Below are 20,866 nucleotides of genomic sequence, written 5' to 3'. Positions count from 1 at the left end.
AGAGGTTGCACTGCAAGTGTTCTTTAAAGATCTTAGGTCTTTCCACATGCAAATATTTTAGGTAGTGACTGTCCGAAATCCAGATTGGGCAATGATGTTCTAACGTTCCCCACAGCTTTGGTTGGATATGGTCTCTCTTAGTTCACGTCCCGAGCCGTTGAACAGCATGGCTGTGTGCAGTGAAACAATTGCTACATCTCACCCCAGCAGTGGCTTAATTTTGCTGGTTTTAATGAGTTGTGTATGTATAAATCAGGCAGCGAAGTGCTCTGGAGCCCTTCTGGATGGCAGGTGTAAGTAAGCATAAAGCCGTCATTAGCAGGAGCAGGTGTTTTGGCCTGGCGGGGAAATAGCAGGGCTTTCTAGAACTGTGGGGTAGTTTTCTTCTGTCAGCATGCTTTACATTTCTGTTTTTGTTTCCAAGATTAAAAATACAAATGGAGAAATGGAATTAGACATTGCTGCCTGGCTGAGAGCTCTTGGCAGTTCTGTAAGTCAGTTGCTTAAAGGAAGCTCTACTTCCAGTAGTGCAGATGTTTGTTTGTGCAGGGGCCAGAGTCATCTCATTGACACGTCTAACCTCAACAAGGCAGAAATAGAAGGATTCATGAATGAACTTCTTCCCCCCTGCCCTCTTCCCCATTGGCAGTGCTTAGTGCATGTTACTCAAATCACAGCAAGGCAACAGACTCTTGTGTGAAGTAGTTTCTGACCACTCTTTGTGTTAACTGCACGGCTGAACTGTTCCAGCACACACATAGGACGCATGAAGGAACTCAGACATGGGGTTGGTGTATTGTACATGTACATCCAGAGTACGTACTCCCTGGCTGTGTTATGCTGAAGGTTTGTTTAGTGGGAAAGGATGGGGGAAATGGTTTGACCCAGAGGTGCCATAATTGTGATTGAATATGAGGGGAGAAGGAGAAAATTATCTGCCCAAATTGCTGCTTGTTGAGCTCTGAGATTATAGGTTTTCTGAATGTATGTCATGAGTATCCTCAATTTTGGTTGTGTGTGTGGAACTTTTTGGATAACCGAGGTGTGCCCAAGTGTATTTTGCTTGCTTTACTGATCTATTTTAAAGATCTCATTGGATTTCTTGCATCTTTCTGCTCTGGTCCCTGTTTATAAAGGTCTTTCTATTGTTTTCAGTCTTCATCCTGTTTTTTTTTTTTTTTTTTTAAGTCTTTCTGCACAGCTAACAAAGGGGGGATTGTGCGTTTTGATACTCTGTCATCTCTGTCCTCCCTAGTATGTCCGGTTTTCTTATTAGGGCATAAACTCGTATGAAAAAAAGGAGTCTTCTGGAGGCAGGGAAAGAGGGGGAGGGAAAAATGTACACTGACATTTGAAAAAGGAAATAGAATTCTTGATTTCTCAGTCTGAGAAATCTGAGGCAATTATAAGGTGCAGGAAAGACCTGTGTATTCATCCATTAATAATTAGCAGGAAATGCAGAGCTATTTTGTTTTTAAATAGTATATAAACAACACACAGTATTTTAACCATGAAAACCGGAACATTTTCTTGAAATGTCAGTTTTTGTGGACTCCAGGCAGGTAAAACTATTTGACTGATTGAGTCTCTGGCTTACAAGCTGATCAAAATTAGTAGAGGCCCTTAAATGAGAAATTATACAAAAGGTACTTACTCCACTTCTGGAAATAATACTTTTTTTTTTTTGTTAAAGAATTATTTCTGTAATGAATGGAGGGATACAGACAATTGAATAAATAACCAGTGGTCCCTTGTGATTTGTCTTCCTATAGCTTCATTGCAAAAAGTGAATGCAGGGTTCATATGTAAAATACAAACCAGGAATCGAATGCTGATTGTTGCTCTTTTAACTTTCTCTGGCAGAATAGCACAGATGGTGAACTTTAGCTTTGTTATTTTGAGCACAGGTTCATACTTTCAGCGTTCTGTTAGTATGAATCAAAACAGGATCTTACAAGATATTTTTTAAGCCAGTGGGGGGGTCTCTTGTGTTGCTGTTTTTCTTCACCTCTTCTTTCTTCTTTCTTTTCTGTTCTCACCATGTTCCCTACCTCTTTTTCTATGTGTGTGTGTGTGTGTGTGTGTGTGTGTGTGTTTTATTTTGGGGTGTTTTTTGTTTTTTATCTTGGCTTCTGTCTGTCCCTGGGATGTAGCGATGCACTGTCTTGATGACCTGTGTAGCCAGAACCCTCGAGGTTCAGATTAGTTCGAGGATCGTCTGGCTTTCATGGTATTTCAAAGGAATGGCTGTGGCACTTGATACAAAGGATCCTAAGAGCCATCTGAACTCTGAAGATGCCAGCTATAGAGGGCACAGCTGCTTCAGAGGAAAAACTGGGGGGAATGGAAAGGTAAGAAACAAGATAGGGGCTGGACAAAGAATGGAGTGGGGAAGTTTGTGACAGAGGGAAAGAAGCTGATGCTATTTCTAGAGCTGAAGGGTTGGGTTTATAGGGAAATCTGTTGCTTTCTTATTGGAAACAAAAGATAAGCTGTGTCAGTTTGTGGTTTTCCTTGTGTGTCTCTTTTTCGACACAAGGGGCAATAGTTTTGCAATGCTTGCTCTTGGTTGCTTTCATTTTGCTTGTCCTGTTCTGGGAAAAGAGGACTGGGGAGGAACCAGGAAATTGTCAACCAATAAATCTGACCTTGGTGGTAGGCAAGATGCTAGAGACATTAAGAAAGGATGAGATCACAAAACATCTGGAGAAATATGAGCCGATAATGGCTAGTCAGCTAGACTTTGGGAGGGTAATCTCATCTGATGGAATTATTTGAGGAGAGATCATAGGAAACAGGCTGGATCCAGCATACTGTCTGGATAAGTCTGCTTTGGATGACAGGGAAGTCAGAAGCTGAGAATCAGCTGGTACAGTGTAACAATACTGAACTTCATCTTTGAAAGAGCGTAGCCTAGAGATTGCTCATCTTCCTTTACAAGTAGTTGATGAGCAACATCAACTACTTGTCTGTGACTGGCTTTGTTACTTTCCAGTATCCTTTCAGAGAAGTCTTTCTTCCAGAACATTTTTGCATTAAACCCATTCTTCAAGACACAAGCTTCACATTTTTGAAGGTTGAAGTCCAAACGTTTCTTTTTTCTGTAAAAATGACTCCCAGGAAGTCTTTATTCCAGCGTTTTCACAAAAGACTTCCAGTTCTTTAGGGAAGTGATGCTAGGTTAGATGTTTTTCTCAGTGTTTGTAAACTGACTGTCTGGAACTTACATGTGAGTGACACTAAACACTCTCACTTTGAATGGCAAAGAGGAAGAGCTCAGATGTTGAGGGTGCCCACATTATTTATGTCAGTCCTGGAAGTTTACTTTCCTGTTCTGCTTTATTGTACATCAGAAACGAAACAAACTAGGTCTCAATTTTATCTCTAAGACTGGGGGAGCATCATAAATTAATGTTACTTGTTGTTAAAAGGGATTTGAGAATGAGGGATCTAGGACGTTGGAAGCCCTGTAAAAGCAAGCCTGGGAATGCTTGATACAGTGGATCATGCAGTAAGCATCTGTATTGGCTTTGATCCTCTTTTTCATGGTTCTTTTCTTTTCAAGAAGGGAAAGGGAGGTAGGCCTGTGCAAAAAACCCCCAAAAAGTTGCCTATGTTTTCTATTCTTTTTTTTCTCTCAGTAGGCATATTGAAAAGTCATCAGGTTTGGATGTAGGAAGAAAGACATACTGAGTGAGTATGCTGTTCTGAGGTAAAGAGAGAGCAAGGGAATAAAGCTTGCTCGTTGTTCTTGCAGGAGTGGTTTTAGGCAGGGTGCTGTGCCATGCATTTTAGATTTGGCGCCTTGTCCTCACTTGAAAACGTCTTCCCCTGCAACCCCTGTGTGGGTGCCAGAAGGTTCCTTCCCTTCCAACTGGTGGTGCTCCCACTGCCTGAGCACCATCAGTTGCACTCCTTGCCTGTGCCTGTGGCTTCACCTGCTCAGACTTGCTCGGGGATAGCACTCGTAGCCTGAGACTTTACCATCTGAAAATGCTGGTGAGGACTTTGGTGTCTTAGACCAGTACATGGTGACATGTGGTGTCTCTGCTTTTATACACTTTTTATGGTACTAATAATTTTCTTAAAAATCGGGGTGATGGTTGGTGTCAGACTCATCTAGGAAACAAACCTTGATATATATTGGAAAAAAGAAGGATTTGCTTAATATTTCAACATTTAATTTTAATGTATCTTAAAAGACAGAGCATTGTAAAAACCAAACAAACATCTGTCAGCCGTGCCGGTTTTTTCCTCCTTTTACATATTGGAGTAACTGGTTTGCTAAGACAAAAAAAATGAGTTAAATCTTATTTAAAAAGTCATCTCTCATGGGGGGAAGACAGAGGAGGGATTATTATTTTCAGATGCATTATGTTGTAGGTACATTGTACCTCTCGAAGAGGGAACAAAAACCAGGAAACTATGTGAGGAAAGAGGAAGAAAAAGAATGGAGAAAGAATAGCACCATATTAGGTGTGAAGTAGTGTGTTTTTGTGAGAAATATTTACTGCAACTGAAAGGGGGAAATAATGAAGACCGACTTTGAGTGCAGTTGGAAAACATGTTGTGGATGTCTGGGATTATTCTCCCACCTCTTCAAGTTGAGCCAAAAATGTGAAAAAGATAGCTGATCAAACAAGATTGAGAAATTTGTCAATTTATTCAAAAGTGCATGGTCATATTTGAGGACAGCTGAGGTAAACAATCATCACAGACTGTGGGCAAGTCAGTTACTGTTTCCCTGAGTCTCTTGGGTAACTTGGGGGAGCATGTTTTGAAGTGCTGTCCAAAGCCCAGGCCTTTGGCGAACTGCATGTAGAAATAGCCCTTGGAGTCAGTGGTTCTCTGCATGACTGCAGTGGTATTTCGTGCTCACAGTGAGACTGAGGGCAGCATCTGAGTCATTTCTGAGGCTGTCAAATCAATCTCCTCTGCCTGTGCTTTGCTAATGTACCCTTAGTGAGAACCACAGAACATGCATGTCAGAGAAGTGGGCTCTGTGTTGGTGGTGAACCACGGCCTTCTTTGGGAGGGAACTCCAGCCTTATAATAGTTTGGGTTGGAAGGGACTTTTTAAAGAGCATTAGTCCAACCCCTGTGCCATGGGCAGGGACACCTTGCACTAGACCAGATTGCTCAAAGCACCATCCAGCCTGGCCTTGAACAGTTATAGAAATTGGACATCAACAGCTTCTCCAGGCAACCTGTGCCAGGGCGTTCATAGTGAAAAATTTCTTCCTTCTGTAGTCTAAATCTACTCTCCTGCAGTTTAAAGCCATAACCCCTCATTTGTCACTTTAGGCCCTGGTACAAAGCCTCTCTGAGTCTTTCTTAAAATCCCTCATTACGTATCAGAAGGCAGCAGTAAAGTCTCCCCAGAATCTCCTCTTCTCCAAGGTGGACAGCCCCAACTCTCTCTCAGCCTGTCTCCATAGGAGGGGTCTTCAAGACAAGTGTTGTTATGCTGACAGAAAGTCTAACTCAAGAGGTTGACACTGGTGTTACTTGAGTGGACTTCAGGTGCTGATGGAGGACAGGGCTGCTTCCTAATTCTCAGATTGTAAGTGCAGCCCTTAACGTTTATGGTGGCTTTATAAATCAGTTTCCACATGTAGAAATCACAAGATTTTGAAAGTTTTGCCCCTTTTTCTCCCTGAAGCAGAGAAGCTTGCTAGTCCTCATGATGTTGAGAAAAACTAGAAAAGATAACCTGGGTGCCTGCTTCAGGTTTAGACTAAGCAGAAGAAAAAGGGCTGTTGAATTACTTGTAACAAGAAAGCTCAAAAAATGGAGGATTTAAAGTAATTTATAATGTGTGGTGTTATTTTTCTGACCTCCTAGCCTTAGCAGTATACCCTACTATTTCTGCAGTTGTGTCAAAGGATCTGGGGATCACAAAGTACATCCTGATTACACTTCAGAAAGCAAGCAATATGAAAGAATAAATTTCTTGTCTGCAAGAGGCTTGACCGGTCTAATATTAAATATTCTATTTAATAGAAACATCAAAATGAAATTATATTTGAACTGCTTTTTTTATTCATCGAACTCAAATCCTAAGATTTAAGAGAAAAAATACTTAGTTAACATTTTTTCCATGTGTTCCTATATGAGCCTTTGTATGTGCCAGATCACAACTGCCAACGTAGTGCTGCCTTGTGCAAAATGATGTAGTTACACTGCTGTGGAAAATATTTGCACTAGGTAGGGTTTGTGCCCTGAATTACAAGGGTGTACCCACAATTTTGTATATTTTTGTCATTATTCCTAAGTTGGAGCTTCACAGCTGGAGTATTAGTAAAAAGCTACACCCTTGAACAACCTGTTAAGCAGTTCAAAATCCATTGTCAGGTCTCTTCAGAGCTGCAGAGTGGAATATGACCTTTTATTTGCTGCTTGCTTTTCAGGGGCTTCCAGGCATGGATTGTCTGGACTGGTGTTTTTACGCAAGTCACACGTATCCCCACGCCTGTCTGTGGTCAATAAACCTGCAATAAATAGCAATCATTTAACTAAGTGAAAGTGTTTTCTCTGTAATGTAGATTTTTTTTTTTTAACTATTTTTAACTTTCAGTCGTGCAGTCCCCTTCCCTTCCTATGTTCACTAAGTAGAATGAAATTTTGGGAACACCAAGGAAAGAAAAGGCAAGTATTTCTTAATTCAGGACTTGACTGAAATGTGTAGTTGCATAAGTTTAGCTGTATTAAATGCTTATTATTCTACTGCAAGTTTATGCATGGAGCGGTCTAGAATCCAGTTGTGATTCTCTGTGGTGACAGTGCTGGTTCTGGGGCTTGGAAGGAGTTTTATAGGTGGAAACTGATTTCCGGACACAGGATAAGAGTCCTTTGCCACTACAAATTCACTAATGGAGTTACTCTGTGGGAAGTGTTCTTTGTGCTGCTTAGGCAGTGTGTGGAGAAAGCCGTGCTTTAGACTGGGGGGGCTAAACATCATTAATCGTCACGTTTCTTTATTTCCATAAATTTTTAAAAAAAGAAATCCTGCCTTTTTACTTAGTTGTTAATAGAAAAATGGTTTTGCTGCTTTAATTATACAGTGAATTGAGTTGGCATGGACCTTAAATATCACCTGGTTCAACACCCCTGCCACGGGCAGGAACACCTTCCACTGGACCAGGTTCCTTAAAGCCCAGTCCAGCCAGGCCTCGAACACTTCCAGGGATGGGACATCCACAGCTTCTCTGGGCATCTTGTTCCAGGGCTTCACCACCATCACCCTAAAGAATTCCTTCCTAACATCTAATCTAAATCTTCTCCCTTACTTTAAAACAGTTGAAAACTCTACTGTCCTATCACTATTTGCCTGTGTAAGAAGTCGTGCTCTCTCTTTAATCCCTCTTAATATTGAAGGATGCAATATGTGACTTTCATACTGCCTTTGTGTTATGTTTCAGGCAGTGAAGGAGTAGGATAGTATTTGACTTTTTCATCTTGAAATTTTCTTTGCATCAGGGATAATTGTAATTCTGGTCGTCTTTTCTGGTAAAGGTACATTTTAGTGTAGCAGGAACATTTGAAAGGTATATAACTGATGTATCTCCTGGTGTGGAAGTCAAATTTGCTTGTTATTTGCATGATAGCAAAAGTATTTATTCTAAATAAGAATTGGGGGAAAATTGCTTTTTCATTTGTGGAAAATCACTGCAAACTTGCCAGCAACAACCTCCAGCTGACTTGCAGTATCTATACTGTCTATTGAACACTGTTGTGACAGCTTGTTTCTGTCGTTTCTGCTGAAGTTTAGCCTGTAAAGTCAAGATATCTTGATCTGGGAGAGGGGAGATAGTTAAATTACATCATCATGGAAGAATACCAGCATACTTAGCTTTAAAGCCATTCACGACTACATTGGCACCCCTTTGTTATACAGTGTAGCTGAAAACGAACTGCAGCAATAATGAACCAATCCATCTAAATCACAGCAGCTGAACAACTGACTGTTCTATCTCAAAATGCAAATGCTTTGTGCAGAATGGATTTAATTGTAAATGTTTGCTTAGTAGGGAATATGAGCCTTTTAGTTTGCGACAGTAATCGTGATTACAAAGACCCACAGAATTTTAGGGTTTACATAGCTTGTCCCTGTTCTCATAACAATATTTCAAAGTCAGTTTTTTAAAATGTACCATTTGGCTTTTTTCTAGCTAGTGAATAGAACTCTAAATGCCCAGTCTCTAAGCAGTGTTTTGGAAAGTGAAAGATAAATTTAGTTCTATGTACTTAGATCAGGAAGAATTTTCTGTTATATTTCTTTCAAATCTATGTTAGGGCTTTTATGTAGCTTCAGATAATAAGGGGAAAATGCTGACTTTTAGAGCTTGGATTTGTTTTGCTGTGCAGAAATGCCAAGTGTAACTTAGAGTATTAGCGTTTTCTTTGAGATTCTAGTAAGGTGCCTCTCAAACAATTAAAAGGTTACTGTGAGGAATTTCTTTTCTAGTCAAAGTAGCAAACAAAACCCCTCTGTATTAAAATCATCATTCTTTCTTAAATTCCTGAAGCCTGGCTGCTGAGTGCAACTCAAGAGGATGAATCTCTGTCACTGGTTTGAATGAATTAAAATAAAGCAGCATTGTCATTTTTCAGGGAAAGGAAAAAGCTTACTGAGCTTCATTAATAAAAAGAGAGAAAGCAGGAATACCTGCCTCCAGGCTGTTCTTGGGTATCTGTGTAAGGAAAAACAGATAAAACTTGGAAAACACACAGACACACACAAAATATGCATGTTTGTGCTTCTGCTGGCATTTTGTGTGTTCTTTAATAGCCTTCACATGTGGATTAGTCCTTCTGAAAAAAAGGCAACCAAGCCCCCTGAAGAATAGGCCTTTGTGACACTGGAGAAGTTTACTGCGCCAAAGTTATGGTAAGAATTTGTAAATTTTGGCTGCTGAAGTACTTCCTTCCCCTGCTATGTTTTTAATGTTGGAAACTTATAAGTGTGGAATAGAGGGTGTTTTTTGGTTTGGGCTTTTTTTTTTTTTTTTTTTTTTAATGACAATGCAAACATTCATTTCACAAACTAAACCACCCGTTCACATGACGCTGCTGCAGTATATAAACACCCTGTTGATCTTGTTCTGCAGAAAGTGTTCGCTGGGCTTCCTGAGTCACACGGAAATGCTCCACTGCTCTCTTTGGGGCTGTGCTGGGGACTTAGGCTGTATCTGCTCAGATTTAGTTTGCCAGATTAATGTCACTGAAAGACATGTTTTTACTTGGAACGGGGCCCTCAAAGCCAGGATGTTTTTCTACGTCTCATTTTCTCTCTTGTGTTTAAAATACTTCATTCTGCTCTCTTGGGAATGGGTTTTGTCTTGCCTGTACTCCTCGGTTCAAGCTGAACCTGTTGGGAAGATGTTTAGTATTTCATAGTTGCAAAACTATCTTCCTGTTCTCTGTGATGCTGTTTCTTCACACGGATCTCAGTTTGTGGTAGGCAGTAGCTCAGGCTGCGAGAGCCGTGCAGAGCACAGAGGGCCGAGGGGACACTGGTGACTGCACGTCCAGGTGAGCCTTCCCAGCAGCCCAGGACACAGCCACAAGCTGTACCACACAGTTGACTTCACAGGAGTTTTCTGGAGTAACCAAGGGCAGAATTTGAGTCCAAGGCCAGACTGTCATGGTGACAAAATATTTAGAAAACAATTTCTTGCTTGAAACAAAAGCTTGGGATTGTGCAACACAAAGTACAGTCCCAGTGTAATAAAAGATGTGTATTTTTGAAGGGTTCTGTGTGTTCCCTGACAGCTCTTGCCAGATTCAGCAGCATATTCAGGTAAAATGAGGCATTTTTTTCTCTGGACTGTTGCTTTTACTAGCTGGGTTAATTCTCCCCCTTTATGCAGTGGGATTGCAAAGTCGTAGCAGCCAAATCTGACCTCACATTTTGAACACAGTGGGACAGCCCTGTTAAAGACAGATGCAATGGAGCAGTGTCTTCTCTTCAGCCGTGGTGGCTCAGCTGTATTAAGAGCAGTTGCTTAAAATTTACACCTTGTCGTTGGCATAGACTCATCTGATCTCTAGTGTGCTCTAGGTCTGACTTGGTGATTGCTTTTATTGGATTAGAACGTGCTGTTCTTGCTGCAGTAGGAACCTTTCGTTCTGTAGGTGTTTCATCCTTCTCTAATAACTCATGTAACTTTTTTTTTTTAATGCCTGAGGTTTTGTGATGCCCCAGCCTTACTGATATCTACCCTCTGACTTGAAAGGAAGCCACAAGTCTAACGTGTCTGTAGAAGTTTGTTCATCAGGAATAATATGAAATGATTTTTTAAGATGAGCAGACCTCTGACAACAGAATGAAGACTGCTAGCCAACCGTGTACAGTTCAGTTCAGCATAGCTGCACCATTTGGAATTAATGCATGTTTTTCTCAGTCTAGTCTGTGTTTCCTTGTACTATCAGTTGTAATTTCAGAGAAAGTGTGATTTTACATGTACACCACTTTCTCTGCTTAGAGCAGCAGGTGGCCAGATTTCTTTCTGAAATAGTGACTTGTCTCAGCTCTGCAGCAACTCTAAGCAGATTGGCTGCAGAGACTGTATTTTTTAATCTTCAAAGAAGTTGATTTTTTCGAAGTGGCTGTAGTTGTTGGACTATACATTTATTCTTGAAAATGGAAAACAAAAGCAAAACATGGAGGGAGGAATATACTTTCCTAAGGTTTGCATCATCTTGCATCTTTGTATGCTTGGCATGTAACCTTGTCCTATTCAAAGTGCTGCTCTGAACAGTGCAGAGCTCGTTCTTTGGGCTGCTGCTTTGTTCCTAACGCTAGTTCCTCTGTTGCATTGAGCTACAAAACCAGCTGCTTTTGCTTTTCATACCTATTTTTACCATCTCTAATTTGCTATTAAGATGTTGACTTCTGCCTCCAGTTAGCCTAGCATGTGTCTATACTGTGACTACAACGTAAGGCAGGAAAGCACTTGTGTGCTTTCTCTTTTGCTACCCTTTCACACTTGGGAAATGGTCCCTGTAAACAGCTGCAGTGCTGCTTTATTATCCTCTTCAAAAGCTCTCGCTCCTTGTGTTGCTTATAAAAGGCCCTGATGAACTTGTAATGTGTGTGCACTGCGACTGCTGTTCCCTGTGATACCCAGCATTGGTCCCCTTTTTTTTGTGTGTGTGTGTGTGTCTGGCCTTCCATTGTCCCTGTCCTGTGACAGTCAACTCCGCAGAACAGGGACTGTCTCATTGTTCCATGTGTACAGCAGGTGGCTCAGATCCAGATGTGTGCCTGAAGTTGCTGTGTACTGCAGTAATATGAATCATTATGTTTTAGAAAGCTGTATCTAAAATAGGGGGGAAAATCAGGTTTACGTTGATAAGTTTTCTGCATTTTTAAGGGTTGGGGTTTGGGGTTTTTTTGGTGTTAATCTTCTGATGTGTTACTGGTGGGATTGTGTAAAAATTGGTGTATATGACGTTTTCTTCACATTTTAAGGAATCCTCCCTATGGCCAGAGGAAAGCTTTTTTCTCAGGAGCTGCTCCAGGCTATTAGGAATGGGCACAACAGCTCTTTTTGGTGTCTCAAAGGTTTGTTTACTCCCACGAGTACATTGGGTGTGCTTATGGCAAAACCTCATGGTTCTGGAGACTTTCCTCTTTTCAGGCATTATTTTAGAAATGGAATGACACACAACAGGATGTGTGGTTGTAGATACATGTTCATGCTTCAGAGGCTGTGCATAACTTTGTGACCATGTACAATCCTGTGCTATTTCTCTCATCATTCATGTGGTGAAATAAGCCATGGAGGAACACTGACTTCATTTCTCCTTTTTATGCCCAGCACACACAGAGAATGTATTGATATTTATCTTTATACTGACTCCTAGAATGCTCAGACCAGTTACTGGAGGCAGAGAGATTAAAATGAAGTCACATGGCCAAGCAGACCTGAGATTTTGTTCCTCAAATTTGATTTGAAAGTTGCAGTTTGATAAAGTTGCATTCATTCTGTTTCCTGTGTTTGTATTTGTATGATTCTCTTGAATTACCTACATGCACTATTAGTGTTAGGATTTCTTTTGTAGCATTTAGAAAGGCCCTGCTTTGAGTGGCTGATCAGACCAGATCACCTCAAATGGCTCTTTTCAGCAAAAGTATTCTGTGATTCTTGGCCTGTTTGATAGTGGGATGGTGGGAATCTCATGCAAAGCCCATCTTGATTTTGGAGGAGAATAACAACCCCATTAGTAGAGGTGTTCGGTTTTAGTTTTCATATTCCCTGTGATGGCCATCAAACAAAATTAATAGCAGTTCCTCAGTTGTCAACAGGCCTTTTCATTTTTCAGTGTTGGCTGATCTGTTCAAATACAGAAGTTGGGATTTTTTAAAGGGAAAGGTTCAAAACTTGGAACAATAAACTTTGCGTATTTACTACTTGTTGTTAGTGTTCTGCGTCTGCTCTGGACCGAAAAGTTGCTTTTTGCTTTACCTACTAGAATGTCTGGTTTACCATAATTGCTGTGTAACTGTGAAGCTGCTGGAAGTTTTGCTTTCGTTTGTTTGTTTGTTTGGCTGTTGTTGCTGTGAGGCTCGGTCTCAGAAAGTAGAAATATTTCTAACCTCATCCCAGCCTTTCTCCTTCTCTCTTTTATAGTCCTAGTATAAAAGAAGGAGGGGAAATAGGGTTAGAGGGATGTGTTGTAGAGCTAGTTCTGTTCTTTCTGGTCCCCTCCAAGCAAGGCGTTAGTTATTTTGTCACTGATGGAAGTTGAATTATGTGCCTGATGGTGCAGTCTTGTTCAGCAGTAGCTGGTTGGCTGCAGCTCCTTCAGACTCTGCCTTGGCAGAGGAGATGTGCTTTAGATGCCCCTTGTGTGGCTGGTGGCTGAAAAGTACAACAGCCTGTTGTAAAAGTAGAGGCCTGCACCATGAGGTCCAGCTTGTCAGCAGTGATTGTCTATTGATGCCAGCATTGACCTGGAAGCCGAGCATGGCTGATCTGGTGCCCTCAGCTACCACCAACTCACAAATTTCTTTCTTTGTCCCCATCAGTGTGGTGACTGTGTCCATCATTAAGGCCTGTTCATGGTGGTTTAGAAGCAGTCTGTCATCCTTTGGCCATTAGGATGAGCAGTCACCTTTTGGAGTCAGATTAGATAAACCCGGTGATCCATAGGGTGATGGATCTCTGCTGTTTTCTCCAGGGTAATAGTCACCTCAAACAGTTGACATTAAATACTGCTTTATGAATGCCCTTAAATTGTAGAAGCTTATTTCACAATTAGTTCTCTGGATGGCTGCAACCGGAGTCCCAAAGGATAGAGTAAATTTTGGACCCAATGTGCCATTTCACTTAGAAAAGAGAGCAGGGTTGAAGCCTGGCTCAGCCAGAAATGGGGAGCCTCAAGCAGTGTGGAGCCTCTGGAATTTGTTTTATCTGAGACAAGATTGTTGTGTGAGGTCTGGAGGCAAGGTCTCCATATGAAACTACATTAGTTCGGTGTTTAGGTCTCTGTCTGAAATGAGATAGCTGTAGTACCAAAGGGATTTTTTTTTAATTCCTTACTGTTCTGTAACCTAAAATCTCCAGAGCAGGGAGGTTCCTGAAAGATGTCTAATACCAGCTTCCTGTTAAAACTTTCACTAATTATTTCAAAATTGTACTAATGATCTGCCATGGATTTTTAATTTTTTTTACTTTGAAAACTTGATACGTCTTCCTTCCTTTTCCCACAATACCAGGATAGTGCTGGCTATTTTGGAAATGGTTTTCCTTGCTTGGGTTTGGATTTCTGAATGCAAACAGAACATGCATCTGATACCCTCTTTCATTTTTCTTGGGCTGGAAATGCTGTTACTAAAGGCATATGCATTCCCCATTCCTTGTGGCCTAGGGGAACTGGGTGGGTCAGTCAAACTGAAGGCAGAGCATCTAGAAGCTGAAGAGGTGTCTGATGAATTCAAGTGCCATCCTGGAACTGAGAATCGAAGTCAATCTTCCTCTGCTCTGCCACAAACTTCCTCCTTATACGATCACCTCGGACAGGCTTATTTTTCTCTCTCTGTGCCCTAGTTCCCTGTCTGTAAAGTGGTGATAACAGCACTTCCCTACTTCACAGGGATGTTGTGACGACAAATGCAGCTCAAGCTGTGGGGCTCTTGGATACTGTGGTAACTGGGAGCACAGATGGAAGAGGGGAAATATTCCGCAGAAAAGCGTTCTATTCTTTGAGCCCAGTGGTAGGTTACGGCACTCATGTGAGTCTGGCTTCCACTGAAGGCATGGTTTGACTGCTGCCATGTCTTTCCTATGAAGGTTTCCTTGCTCACTCCTGTGTGCCTGCAGGGAAAGCACTTAATGTTTAGGTCCTTGGCTGCAGGCTTTGCGAGACCAAGAGCCTGGATAAGTCTTGCTATATATGTATGTTTCCCAGCATGGCCTGCTCACAGTGCCTCAGTGGAATCTGTGCCACCCAGGACATTTCCCAGACTAACTCAGACCCTGGAAGGAGTTAAAAATACTTATGAATGGATTTTCACTTGTGAAATCCAAACCACTGTAGCAGTTACTCTGAGCAAGCCATGGACTGCAGTGTGACCAGAAGAAAGCAATTGTCCTTGACACAACTGGTTAAATTTCGTAGAAACCACATCCTTTGTGTTGCCACTGACAACATAACATTCCTTAACGTTTGATTTCAAGCAGTGCTTTATTACCCAGCTGTACATGCAAGCATACTTTCTTCTGAGTAATTTCTGTCCAGAGACACCGCAGAGGAGTGTGAACTTCTTTCCATTTTAATGTGGACTTTGTAGTCTTGTTTATATTTAGTATAAGCAGGTAAGAGACAGGAAGCCTATCTGCTTGCCATTTACATTGTCACATGTCCGAAGGGAAGGCTGTGGTGAGTTGAATGTTTGTTCAATAGAGTCTTGTTCGTGCAAATGAGTGTGGTTTTGGGAGCTTTTTAGGCCAGGTTGTAGGAGTATGCTTCATTTATTTCTTGCTCCTTGAAACATGGGGCTCATGTCATCTTTCTTGTTCACCTGCTTTGATAAATTCTATATTTAGTTGTCTCTGCCCATCCACTTTAACGGGACAAAAATAACTTCAGTGTAATCCATCCTCTCTGTCCTTTCCTCTCCACCCCTTCCCTCCCCTTTCCTTTCCTGCTGCTAGGTTTAGGGCATAGTGTTGTTTGGGAAGCAGTGGATTTTTTGTTTGTTTTGCTTTGTTTCCTTACAAGTAGGGTTGGAGGGCAGGAGAAAACATTTATACTCTGGCATAAAATTGGTGTGAAGAGTCTGCAAACTGTCAGAAACACTTCCTCCTCTCTTACAACATTTGCTGAGGGGTCAGAGTGTGTGCAGAGTGTGTGGAGGGAGGTGGAGCAGAGAGGTTGGGAAATGACTCGCATGTGGCATACATCTGTCTGACAAAAAGCCAACCGTGCCAGGGGATAAATGGACAAACAAATAGTGTTTCAGTTCTGAACTCGGAGGTTGAACCTAAAGTTTGCGCAGGAGCAAGTCTTCAGATAAGTTTCCAATGGACCTTGACTCCTGTTGTGCAAACATGTAGTAGCTAGCACAGAGGAGTCTGTCCTCTAAATCCCTGCCCAGGAGAGGATCTGTGCTTAGGCCGTGCTTTGCACAGCTTCTGTTGCTGTATATAAATATAAATATATATAAAAATAAAATTATATATATATTTGTAGAGTCTAATACAAATCAACACAGGCCAAAACCCCCAGAAGCATTTAAGCCTTAACCCCTTGCCTTTATCATGAATTAAGCATGAAAGTAGCAGCATGTCTGTTAATCTGGCTGTGGATGCTGCCTCTTTTTATCTGCAAATTGGATAAAGAATGTCCACTGCACTTACCAAAATGCTTGCTGTCTGTGTTATCTGAAATATTATTGTCTTCCACTATTAAGCTGATAGGGATTTGAGGGAAACTGTATTGTTTTGGTGAAACTGCTTTGAGATACAACCTGCCAAGTTCTTGTATCTTGAGCTGAGTGTTGGGTATGTTGTTGTTCCTGAGAGACACATTGTCTGGAGATGTAGGGGGACTGTTTGTTCCCACAAAAAATGTCACTTTTTGTAACTAGAGTGTTTTTTAGGTTGTGTTAAAGATGGTGATAAGAAGCAGAAAGATTGAGGGAAAACCTTTTAGTTGATGCCTAATAAAATCTAAGTTGTTTTTTCATTAAATTTTTAATTTCAGTATCTGCTTTTCAAAAGAAAGTGAGATTTTAAATTTTTTTTTGCTTGTTTTTGCATTCATAGAATTACTGCAGGAGAGGAGGAAGAAGGAGTTGGTTTTGAAAACTGGGCATTAATTTGAAGATCAGAATTCTTTGTTCTTCCTCCTCCTTTGCCTGTGTGCCAGTGAAAGCGCTGTGGCAGTGTCAGGGTGTCAGCGCAGCCCCATTTTGACTTTCAGCACCCTGGGTGGTGCAGGTGTGAAGGACAACTAATTGGAGGACACTGGATCACGGAGGGTCCTCTGTGATGTGAACTGTGCTGGGCAGTGCAGTGGAACCACTCACCAAACCTGGCTTTCACTTTGGAGACAAAATCCTGGTTTGAACCCACAGGCTATGAATTTGTAAACAGGGCTCACCACCAGAGCCCACCTCACCTCTGTGCGGTGGTATCTGATTGCCTTGGTCCCTGTGCTCCGTCCTGCTTTTAAAGCAAAGGGCACTTTAGATTCTAGGAATGTTAATTCCTTACTTTGCAAGCACAAATGCGTGCTCTGGGTGTTGGGAAAGGAGTGGGCCCCAAATTTAGAGCGCAGTTCCTGTGCTTGCAGGCACAGTGTAATCCTGTTAGTACTCTGGGTTGCTGTGATGGTCCCGGGCAAGCCAGCCTGCCATGCAGGCATCTGCTTCTCTGCCTATTGAGTCAAGTCAATACCCTCAAAACTGTAATTTACACTGTAATGATGGATTGTGCTTGTCACGGTGTACAGAATTGTGTGCTGTGTGCTTAATAAAAGAAAACAGATTCTAATGCTTATTATTTCTGAAGTCCAGTACGTCTGAACTAAAGCTCAGTGCATGCAAGGCAAACTATGCTTTAATTTTACAATTGTCTGATGGGACTTTGCGATTTATTTGTTGTTACTTCCTTAATGATGTTGCAGTCAGAGGCACTGTTTTGCTAAATGTTGTGTAAAAAGTAAATTGTAGCACAGCAGATGTTGGTATTTGGATGGATGTCGGTGCAATGGGGGGACAGCAACAGTCATCTCTGTCAGCTGTCTTCAGGCTCGGCAGGCCTGCTGCGTGGTTACTTTGGTGTGTAAAAACAGCTCGTTTTGCAACTGGGAAGTTTGGCATTACATTTGGCACCGAGCCATGTAGCTGGGTTAACACAAGTGTTTATCCGGTGATTTTCTCAAAATTGGTAACTTGGAGAGAATGTTTATTAAACTTCAGTACAAAGGAAGAGGGAAATGTGGCTGGATCTCTTCTTTCTGAAAGGCATTAATGTTCGTAATTTAAAAATAATTCCTTTATTTCCCTCGCCTCCCTTGCTTTTTCATCATCACCCTTTTTGCAGCTTACTGCTTACAGTTTCCTTTTTAAAGATTAAGACAGGGAAGCATACCTGATGAAATGGAAAGTGTATAGAATGCCATGACCACGTTTCTCTGCATCCTGTGTGCTGTCATGAATTAGGTGCAAAGAACAGAGGACTGCAAATAAAGCTGTTGAATTGCCATCACCCCCAGTTTGGTAGAAATTCCAACTGCAGCATGGAAAAGGAGCTTGCTGGTATGCATATCTGCAGAGCAGTTGATTTCTGTTTGATAAATTAGGGCAAATTTTACCTTTGGGTTAAGCAGAAGAATCTTTGCAGGTCATAAGGAATTTTTCATAGAACTCCTGTTAATATCGTATTTCTTTATGGAAATAGCAATTTAGACTGCATTTTTAGTGAGGAGGGGCAGGAGACTGTGATAGTTTTGCAAAGCAGCATTTTCAATCAAAATTCATACCTGAAATTGGAAACCTGTTGATTTAATGTTCATTGGGAAACTTTATCATAATGGAGACATTTAGTTTGGATTAAATTTTTGAAACCATTTTAATCTTGTATTGCCCCTGCGATTAAATAACTAGATATCTTCATTGCTTAAAAAGGCTCCCATTTCTTTTGGAAAAGGGAAAAAGATTAAACTAGGAAATTTGGATTCTTCAATGAGGCGAAGAAAATTTGTGTAGAAAAACATTTTCTCAAACCAGTGATGGTGACCCAGTAGTGGACTCTTTCTTAGTTAATTTTGTAGCTGAGCTGCAATTTTATCACCAAATATAATACCAGAACAATAACTTTCATGTGGATCCTTTATCCTGTTTTATTTCTTATTTTTTTAAAGGAGAGGGTGTTATCTGTACCTTCCAATTTCTGTAGCCAAGGGTGTCTTTGTTTAGAAAACTGTAATTTGCAAGAAGTCTATCCACAACCAAGGTTCATTTGGTGTGCTGTGGATAAATGAAAATTGCAAGTGTGCAGTGATTGCTTTTTGGAAACATTTTTGTCTCTTAGCTTGACACTCCCGTAATCCTGATGTTAAAAAGGTTTTCTCACAGAGGATGGCGAAATAAATGCACAAAAGCATTAATTAGGGAATAATCTAAACCTTACAGCTTCCCCAGATCAGAGGGTGGGCTCAGTCTTTGAGGCCAGTGTGACTTTCAGAAGATTTCGTTGTGAGCTTTGGCTGTGCCTGTGAAGGAGCAGGGTCAGCACAGCGATACTGTGAGCTCATGGCTGGAGCTCCACATTGTCTCTGGTGTACCTGCGTGTCTGTATCTAAAGGATGTAGCTTTGATATTTAAACCTACTGGATTTGGCCATTTTTCAAGAACAAAGTTCTGAGAGAGGAGCATTACTCTCCCTGTGGGCTGGGTGGAGCCTGCACTTCCAGCAGCAACAGAACCGGGACCGGTACTGGTGATGGCAACTGGCACAGCTGGCATGGCCTGGGGTGGGGGGTCAGGCTGCCACCTCTCCCTGCCCTGCCTGTGCTCTGAGTCCATCAAAGACCCAGCTTGTCCCTTTGTCAGCATTGTCCTCTGATGCAGCAGACTCCAGCCAGAATTGCAGTAGCCACATCTTGGCTCATGTCGGGCACACTGTACCCCCTCCACAAGGTGCCTCTGTCTTCTCCCTTTCTCCTCCTGTTTCCCTCCCACCTTGCTGGGTTTGCAGGTGGCACTTGCTTGGCTTGACCCCTGGAGTGGCAGAGGAGCCCCCAGCAGCTGCTGCCTGAGCTGGAAGCATCAGATCGGGGAGCAGTGGCAGGAAATGCTGTAAGCAGAGCGTGTGCTGAGCATTGAACAGGGTTTGCATGCAGGGTTTTCTGTACATGTGCCTGTACCTTCCTTTCCAGAAGTCCCTGAGGCACGAGCGTGGCCCCAGATGACCTTCAAGTATGTTACCCCAGGTGACCTGTAGGTTTTTTTTGCTCTCCTTTTTTTTTTTTTTTTTTAAATTATTTTACAAACAGGACAGAGCAAAAGTCATCGTATGAATTTAAAGCTTTTATTTATGGTTTTCTGGTGTTCTCTGGCTTAAAGTGTGGGAATCTGACTCCTCTGGACAGCTGCTGTGGTTGCTGCAAGTTCTACACCTGACTGGTAGCTGTAACCCCGTTAGGCAAGGGATGTGTTTTGGTGTTTGTTTTGCTTCTGTTCTTTGGGGATATCGTTGTGGCAGTGGGAAGAGAACTGCAGAGCGTGGACTGTGCTCAGTTATGGGATGGGGCTTTTAGGATTCCAGTGGAGGAAGGGATGTGTGTGGTGAGGAACAGTCCTGTGGTGTGCTGTGCTTGGAAAACCAGCTGTGGAGGAAAGGTGGGGCTAACATAGTAGTCCCTGACCTCAGAAAATCCAGTGGGGCAAGTGCCAGGTTTGATGCCCACAGAAACTGGTGTGAGTTCAGGACAGGCTGTGGGTAGGGGGTGCTGTTTTTTTTTCCCCTGGTAATAGGATCTGTTTGAATAGAGGAGGCTGTTTTGGGAAGACATGGCAAAAATTACAAAAGTATGGGGCACTGCAGGCTGGGAAGTGTAATTCAAGCTCCCATCTTCCTGTGTCCATCTGCTTCTCACTTCTGTGTGGTGTATACCTTTCTTTTTTTATGCTATTTTTAAAATGAGAAGTGACTTCAGTGTACCAAGATGCTGTTGGCAACATGAAAATTAATTCATGGTAACAGTGTCAAGGTAGGTTGTTCTTTATTGTATCTTTTTTCGGGTTGGTCTTTATTTCATTCCTCCTTGTGTAAGAAGCAGATTTTCATGTGACTGACTGAAATGCATCTATCCTGGAGCTTGGAGTTGTTAGGAAGAAGTATAATGAGCATAATATAATAGATGACTTCAGGGTTTAAAAAATAGTTGTGATTATACGTACATGTTTTTAGTCCTATTTTAGTCGTGTTGCAGTGTTACAGGGCTAAATTGTGATACCACTGAAATCCAGCAGGAATTTTGCTGTTTGATTATATTGAGACTCAACATTTTGACTATCTGTTATAAAAATAAATGAAATTTGGTAGTGCATCTGGCTGGGCTTGTGGCCCTGTTGAGGCAGCAGTGTGGATTGTGCTCTGCTTTATGGTGACGACACACCGAAGTCCGAGGCACAGAAATCCTTGGCAAGGTTTCTTACGCTTGTGTTACTCAGCTAAGCTTAGCACCAGAGCTACGGTGGCTGTTTGCTCTCGTGTTACTCAGAGGTGAAGTTGCTTTAATAAATTCTCAGTAGGCAATTAAGTTACTTTGCAAAATTCCTCTGAAGTGAGGCAGCACTCCTGTTATCTGGAGGAGGTTTTCATTGCTGAGTTTGGGGTAGTGACTC

General features: G+C 41.8%; 1 protein-coding gene across 6 annotated transcripts in view; it reads left to right on the top strand.

The window, feature by feature from the left end:
- The window catches only part of AKT1 (AKT serine/threonine kinase 1), a 75,097-nt gene that overhangs the window by 9,549 nt on the left and 44,682 nt on the right, over positions 1–20,866 (top strand). Inside the window, exon 3 of one of the 6 annotated variants that reach the window (XM_064659338.1) lies at positions 2,154–2,351. The exons of the other annotated variants lie outside the window; for them this stretch is intronic. The gene's annotated coding sequence lies outside the window, so the exon portion shown is untranslated. The remainder of the gene's footprint in view (positions 1–2,153; positions 2,352–20,866) is intronic. 6 annotated transcript variants of the gene reach the window in all.

Source organism: Pseudopipra pipra, chromosome 6, assembly GCF_036250125.1.
Source record: "Pseudopipra pipra isolate bDixPip1 chromosome 6, bDixPip1.hap1, whole genome shotgun sequence".
NCBI lineage: Eukaryota > Metazoa > Chordata > Aves > Passeriformes > Pipridae > Pseudopipra > Pseudopipra pipra.
The sequence above is the reverse complement of the archived record's forward strand: the minus strand, read 5'-3'. Positions and strand labels throughout refer to the sequence as shown.